Consider the following 8,006-nt stretch of genomic DNA (forward strand, 5'->3'; position numbering starts at 1 on the left):
TATGTCTTCAAGAGTTCCACCTACTTTCTCTTCCAGGAGATTTAGTGTCTCTGCTTTAATGTTTAGATCTTTAATCCATTTTGACTTTAGTTTAGTGAAGCTAAAGATCTTGAAGCACAGCTCCAGTCAGCTGTCCATCCAGAAGAGAGCCCTCCTATACCAGCAAATAGATTCCTTGTGAGGAGAAGTCCTCTGAAAGCTGACAATAAGGAATGGAAAGGCAGAGAGAAAAAGAGTAGAGTGGGCTAACTCCCAGCCTGCTTCATACCAGAGACCACTCTTAGCATGAAAATTAAAGGAAGAGGACCAAAGTGTTGTTGAACTTCTTCCAGATCCGGGTCAAGTCATTATTTCAGATGTAAGACTCCTCCACATTGGAGGCAAGAGATGGAGAGAGCTCAACAAACAAGAGCATCCAGCAGTGAAGAAGGATCACAGGAGATAAGAGTAAACTGAAAGAAATAAAAGAAAATCAAAGGAGCCCAGTTAGAGTCAAAGTGAGAAAAATAACTGAAGACAGACATGTGTCTCAAAACCCAACAGAAAAAATGAGAAGGAAAAGAACATTAAAGACCATACATGTGACAGCAATGCCAGAGAAATCAGAAGAAATTCAGAGAAAGAAAATGAATATCATAAAAAAAAAAAAACAAATGAAGAAAAGGGCCAAGTCTAAAAGCAGGATAAAGAGCAAAGAGGAACCAAAGAATAAGGAAAGAGATTCAAAACAGACACAGAGAAAAGAGGCTGAGGCCCAGGAGTACAGAAAAGAATTATGGGAACGTTAGAGAAAAATGATCTGATTCTAAAGCAAAAGACCAAGAAAGAAGTAGAGGTCAAGGGAAGTCTAAGTAGAAAGAGCCAAAAGGTGATGAATGTGACCACAGTAAAAGAAAAGGGTGTAAGTGCACAGTGCAGGATAGAGGGCATGACATACCTAAGAGTCAACACGGCTACAATAGCAGGACAAGGGAATGAAGCGGAACTAGGGCCAGGGCCAGGGCCAGAAGCAGGGAACCCAGATGCTGTGATAGAAGCCGCAGGAGAAGCAAGGAGAGGGGCCAAGAGAAGGGGCAGGTCACTGAGCTGAGAGAGAAGAACACCAGGAAAACCAAAAAGATAGAAGGAGCCCGGAGAGAAAAGTAAGACAAAGCAGAAAAAGCTGGGCTCCATCCCTGGTCCCACAAGCCTTGCCGGCCCCACCCTTGGGGGCACTGAGCCAACGGCCCAATCCAGGGCGTGGTGGCTCTGGCCTGTAATCCCAGCGATGGGGAGGCTGGAAACAGGAGGATCACTATGAGTCCAAGGTGCGTAGTAACACCTTGCACAAAATAAAAATAAAAAAGCAGATAAAGGAAAAGCCTACAAATCAAGAAAGTAAAAGCTCACAGAAAATTCTGAGAGTGACAAAAGAAGGTACTCTAAGGCTCGCGATCACAATAGCTCAGGTAGTAAGGGGACAGTTGATAGGGATCCAAATCCACTCTCAAAATTAAAACAAAGAAGCCAAGACAGTGAGTGAATCAAAATCCTCCACACTGAAACAGAGGGAGGATGAGAAGACAAGACCTTCAGTGAAAAATGAAGACCAGAAATCAAAGGCTCAAGGAAGTGACCATGTACACAATAAAAACAAAAAAGCTGAACACGAATCAAGCCCCGGAACAAATGTGGACAGAAGAGGATGGGTGAGTTCTGTCCATTTATTTCCCTTCTGTCTCAAAACTTTAGTAGTAGAGAATTTCTGGTGAATAGCCTCTGTGTTGTTCTCATTGGGTTTTTTTTTAGGGGGGGGGTCTTTTATGCCTTTTATACCTTTAATGTCTTTTTGGTTTGAAATGGACTTCATTGGGCTGATCTTTTGATAACCTACAACTTGGATAATGTGTACTACTGAAGTTTTAATAAACTTGAAATGAGAAAAAAATTAGCCTCATAGGAAAGCCTGCTCAGACTGTCCACCATCCAGGGCAGCCCTACAATGAAGAGAAATGAGGCCTCAGAACAGCTGTGGGCCCTGGAACTGGGCAATGGGTGTAGGTAGCCAGCATGCCTCTTGGAGGCACTGTTATTGTCATAGCTGCAGGGAGGAGCACAGCCTTGGACACTGAGAGGGGACCCAGCCAACTCCCTCTGACCAGAAGCCTTCCATTCCTGCTCCACAGGAAGGCAGGGAAAGGGCCTGCATCCGGCACAAGGTCATTCTCCTCCTCTTCACAGATGCCCTCAAGCAACCCTCCAGGGCAGGTACAGCAAACTGTAGATAGGAAGAATGAAACTCAGAGAGCTTAAGCAGTTTACCCAAGGTCACACAGCAAAGCACTGACAAAGCTGGAACTCAAACCCAACCCTTCCAGTGCCTGAGTCGGTCTTCATTGCCTTTGCTACCTGTCTTCTTGCCACCTGTGCCAGCTGCCACATCTCAGTGGTTTGAACAGTTGAAGTACATATACAGCCAAGCACGAGTCCATGAGAGTCAAAGATATAAGACATATAGCAATTTCTCAGAGTTTCGAAGATGCAGAGAGAGCTTCCAGAGTGAAGACAGTAAGTTCTCAAGAGGCAAGCAACTGAAGTTCTTGGTAAGAGACAACAGTGAAAGAAACCACAGCATGGCCACACTGTGGAATGCCATGAGCCACGAGAAAGGAATGAGGCCAGTCTTGAGGTGCCAGTGTGGGTGCTGAGGAGTGGGGTGCAGACTGTACAGCAGGCCTGCTGCGCACTCTCGGGGATATTTCAAATGCAGACAACAAAACCCCTCACTGTCTCTGGAATCATCGGAACATAGGGAAATGCAGAGCCTTCAGACCCCTCCTGCCTGCCAGGATCCTGCTCTGTGTCCTGTATTGCTGATCCCAGTGGGAAAGAAATAGTCAACTCTCTTCCTGATCTTCCAACCAAGAAATCAAAAGAAGAAACCCTGGTTGAAGCATTTACTCTCCTAGTCCCTGCCCCAGATCTGGAAACTGATCACACCCCTGGGCCAAAGCTCCTCTCCCAGTGCCCAGTCTCTCTTCCTCTAGGTTCAAAGGTGAGAAAGCCCCCCACGCCTAGCAGCAAGCTCTGCGGGGCCACACTGCTCCCAGCTCAGCCCTGCCCAGATTTCCATATTGCTCTGTAATCAGCCCTCTTCTAATCACCCTCATCTCCTCTAAGATCAAACCTAAACTGATAGCAAAAGTTAACTGGAGTGAGAGAAGGAGTGGGAAACCCTTGCTACCTGAGTCTCAGGATCTATGGTAACTTCAGCCCTCCTTCTCATTCTGGAACATTTCTAAGCATGTACTGAAGTAGAATAATGTACGTAACAAGGTTCCAGGCATCTTTTGCACAGCTCCAACCATTACCAAGCCACAGCCAATATTTCAAACCATCTCACACATCCCCCTAACCCCACAGCACTTTAAAGCAGCCCCAAGACACTGTTCATGTTTTTGGAACTTACAAAGAAACTGTATCACAATGGCTGGGTAATAAATTTTAATTAAAAATAAAGGAATTCTCAAGAGTAGAGCTTCTGGGGGTGAGGAGATCCTGTCTTTGTGTTTAGTCTGGACCAGAGCAAAGCTTTTTCCTGCAGTCAGCCTTCATAGCACAGCTCAGGAGTTGACTGGGTTACCCTGCTCTTCCCTTCAGTGGGTGGAGCGAGGGGCAGGTAGCACTAGCTAGCTCTCTGTGCCCACCTGCCCTGAATACTGAGGATCTCCTTATTGATGCAGAGCCTTGGTATGCTTCCCACCCATTTGGGGGGCTTTGCTCAGCCTACTGTTGTCAGTTGTTTTTCTGTGTAAGAGGATGGAAGGAGTTGTTAACGTTCTGTGTATGAGATCCATCCCATATTGTTGCATATTGTTACAGACTGTTCTTCTCCCTTAGAGCATAATATTCCATGTGTGAAGTTAGACCACAATTCATTGATCTCTTTTACTCTCGATAGAAATTTGGATGGTTTCTGGTTTGGAGTTCTTCCAAATGGTGTTGTTCCAGACGTTCTTACAACTGTCTTTGGGTGCTCCTAGGCATGCGTGCGTTTCTGTAGGGTAGACACCTCAGACAGAACGGCTGGAGCAGAGGAAGCCACATGTGTGATGTAAGTGCTGACAAGCGGCTCTGTGATTAGGAGCTTTATGGGAATCTCATCCTTGCCAACACCTGCGTATTTCCTGGGTTGCTCAGTTTGTTTCAGTTCAGTCATTCTTGTGAAAATGTAGCATACCTCAGAATGGTATTAATCTGCATTCACCTGATAACTAATGAAGCTGAAAACCCTGTCACATGTTTTTCTTTTTACTAGTTGCATAGCCTTTTATGAAATAAACTTTCATGTCTTCTGTACATGTTTATAATGGGTTGTATTTCTGTCACTTTTAAATGTTCTTTATGCGTTCTGTATACAAGTCATTTACAGATATAGGTTTTGCATGTGACTTCTACTCTGTAGCTTAATTTTTCACTTTCTTAATGATTTCTTTCAAAAAGGAGAAATTTGAATGTTTAATATGGTCCTATTTATAAATTAGACATCCCTGAATGGTTCTTTTTTTGTATCATTCAAGAAACCTTTGCCTCCACTGCTTTCAGTTCTTATGAAGATTCTTTTAGGATAAAAACACTTATTAGAAAATCAATAAGAAACTACCAATGAAGACACAAGATAAGCAGCTGCCAAAAGCAATCAGTATGTGGTCACCTCATTAGGAAGTCCATCTCCTAGGGCCAGGGAGATATCTCAGCAGAATAAGTGCTTTCCTGGCAAGCACAAAGCCCTGAGTTCAATCCCCGGTACCACAAAAAAAAAAAAAAAAAAAAAAAGGAAGACCATCTCCTGATTTTGTGAGGCCCTTGTTAGCAGCTGCGTGTGAGAACCACGGCTCTCCTCTCCCACACAGGCGCAAAAGAAAGCAGCTCAACCTGAAGGTCTTTCTATTCAGAGAAAAAGGTAAGAGCACAGAGAATTTTTAATACTTAAGATATTACCAAATACTTAACAATATGGTAACAACCAGCAGAGACAATGCATGCAGGGGTTCTTAAACTATAACACCTAGTACAAAAATTCCAGCATTAGAATGGAAGGGAGCAGCTCCTGCCCACAAGCGCTCTTTGCTCCCGAGAGGTCTGCATCCTCTTCTGCGTAAAATGTTGCTAAAATTTCCATAGGTAGGCCTTTCTCCCACTGGGGATAATAAATGAAAACATGATTAACATACTTAGCGGTCTCATAAGCACCAAATATATTAATCCAAGTAATTTGAAAAGTATTTGTGGAAATGACAAACTTGCCTTTGAAAAACCAATGTTTTCCCTGCTTAAGCAGTGCTAAATCTGGAAGGTCATGGTGGCCTCCTAAATTCAAACCTCTCCTCACATCTTGAAAACAAAATAAAACTAAGATCAACAAGGGGGAAAAAACTGCACACGACCCATGCCTACAGCATTACTCAGAGCCAGATAAAACTATAAATTTTAAATTGTGTGAAAGTAGAGAAGCAAGCACCAAATTCCAGCAGAGGACCTAGTACTGCTGCAGGCCTGTGCCTCTCGGGGGCAGGGAGGGAGGTCCTAAGAAAGGCCCTGGGGAAAAGGAGAAGAGAATGGAGCAGACAGCAGAAGCACAGGCAGGACCACCCTGCAAAGGAAAAAATCCAACACAAGATGCAAAAATAGTGACTATAAGTCTGAAACCTAATCGTTCAGGGCATTCCTTATAGGGAAGGTACTTGGAAATGAGTATGGAGCAGAAGTGGAAACATCAGAGAAACATTGCTTTGGGGAGGAGGAAAAGAAAATAAATCAACAGGAGTGGTTGCCCTTTACTCCCTTTAGCAGTAAATAAAAACAAGAAGTTAAAATTTCTGCAGAAAAATATTCATGAGCCCCCACCACCATTCTCCATCTAATAAACTGCACCTTGCTGTATTGACAGGAGAGGGCGCTGTTGAAACAGGCACTCGCCACTGAATGCCTAGGAATGAGGACCCCTCAGATAGATGAGCTCCATTTCTAGCCATCATAAGAAATAAAGATAAAATATGAATGAAACGTTTCACCTGGTGAAAATTCCCCTCCCCTATAAATCAACCATGAAACAAAAGACAGCTGTAGCATAATATTACAGACTGAATTGTACATCATGATACAAACACTTGAAGATTAAAAAAAAAAAAAGAAAACTAGAATAAGATACAAAAACTAACACAAAAGAACTAAAAAAGTTGAAAATAAATACAATAAAAGTTGATCAATATTGGAAATAATTGAAAAAATCAAAGCTATCTCAGAAATTAAGAATAAATTATATGCCTAAGAGGAAAAAAATCAAATGAAAATTTAATGAAATTAATAAAAGCAGTAAATAAAAATACAAATTAAATGACTGTAAAATAATTAAGAAGGATGAGTAGTAGTTGGACATGGTGGTGCATGCCTGCAATCTCAGCACTCTGAGAGGCTGAGGCAAAAAGATTACAAGTTTGACCCCAACCAACGCATACTAGCAAAACCTAGAGTCAAAACTTAAAAGAAGAAAGAAAGAAAGAAATTTTAAAGGATGAGGACATAGATTAATCTGAAGGCCCTGGATTCAATTCTCAGTATTTTAGAAAATAAAAGAAGAAAGGAAAAAAAGAAAGAGGTTGAAACAGAAAGCAAAGGTCTAACTTGTGTATAATTGGAGTCCACAAAAAAAAAAAAAAAAAAAAAAAACCCAAAGGTAAATAATTAATATTTGGAACTATAATCCAAGAAAGCTTCCTAGAAACAAATCCTAAATCAATGTATTGAAAAGGTCTGTCGTGTTTCTTATAAATTTGATCTGGAATTATCAAGCCTACGCATTATCCTAAAAGAGCTACTAGACTTTAATTTAAAAAAATTTTTCAGAACTTCAAGGCAAAAAGATCAAATTGTTATTCAGGTCAGAAATTCAGACTGACATCAATGTTTTTGAGAACCACAGATGAAACTGACCAAAAGGAGGCATATTTTCAAGAAATTCAAGGAGAGAGGCACAAGTCAAGGGTTTCATGTTTAGCCTTCATCAAACAAAACAACTGAGTGAATCTCAGCAAAAGGATGGACAGAGAAAATTTAATGTATTAAAGATAGAACTGAGATTAAAATAATATTCTGATTCCAGGACCATGATTTACTCTGACAAAGTAGAAATAATGTAACCTTAAAAATGATAGCAAAAAACAGGGAAAGGGGAAAAATAAAACAGTGTATGTTCTTGGTTGTTATTTGGTCATAGATGAGAGTCAAAGGATGCCATATAAAACTAACAAACAATACAGTAAAGAGTAAGAAAAGGGAGACTAAAGACATCCTAAAAGATATAGATACCATGGCAACCAATAGATCAAAAATACAAACAATACTAAACACCAAAATCATTTTCAGGGCTGGGAATACAGCTCAATGACATAAGCAAGTGCAAGATCCTGAGTTCAGTTCCCAGCACCAGGGAAAAAAAGATACCAATATCATTTTCAGACCATGAAAATACAGTAAATTAAGCATAATATACACACCTAAGCCTACATCTCACTTACTGGGGAAACCCTAGAGGCATTCCCACCAGCGGAAAGGACAAAGCACACTCACCTACTTCAAGGACAGCAGTACTATGCTGGAAGCTTTACCTAGTGCAGTTAGGACAACAGAACCCAAAGAGAAGCTTGGTAATTAGAAAATAAGGAAAACTAACTCTGTTACATTAGGATATACCAGTGTATCTAGGAAAACCCTATCAAACAAACAATAAAATGAGTAACTTTCCAATATCTGTTCAAATTTCTTTATACTCCAAGCCCCTTTACACTAAAAAATTATTGAGGCTCCAAAGGGATCTTGTTTATCTGATTTGTATCTACGGATATTTACTGAATTTGAATTTTAAGCTGAAAAAATTTCAAATGTTTCATTTTAAGGGTAATAATAAATAGGTAATCATAAGTAGAATATTTTTAAATAATTATAAACAAAAAACTTCAGCAACAAGA

At 40.9% G+C, this 8,006-nt stretch overlaps 2 pseudogenes; one reads left to right on the forward strand and one right to left on the reverse strand.

The window, feature by feature from the left end:
• Positions 1 to 775, reverse strand: part of LOC101583649 — a 22,507-nt pseudogene extending 21,732 nt beyond the window's left edge.
• Positions 1 to 1,146, forward strand: part of LOC101584026 — a 6,432-nt pseudogene extending 5,286 nt beyond the window's left edge.
• The last annotated feature ends 6,860 nt before the right edge of the window (positions 1,147 to 8,006 follow it).

Source organism: Octodon degus, unplaced genomic scaffold (assembly GCF_000260255.1).
Source record: "Octodon degus isolate 3935 unplaced genomic scaffold, OctDeg1.0 scaffold00048, whole genome shotgun sequence".
In the NCBI taxonomy this organism is placed as follows: Eukaryota; Metazoa; Chordata; class Mammalia; order Rodentia; family Octodontidae; genus Octodon; species Octodon degus.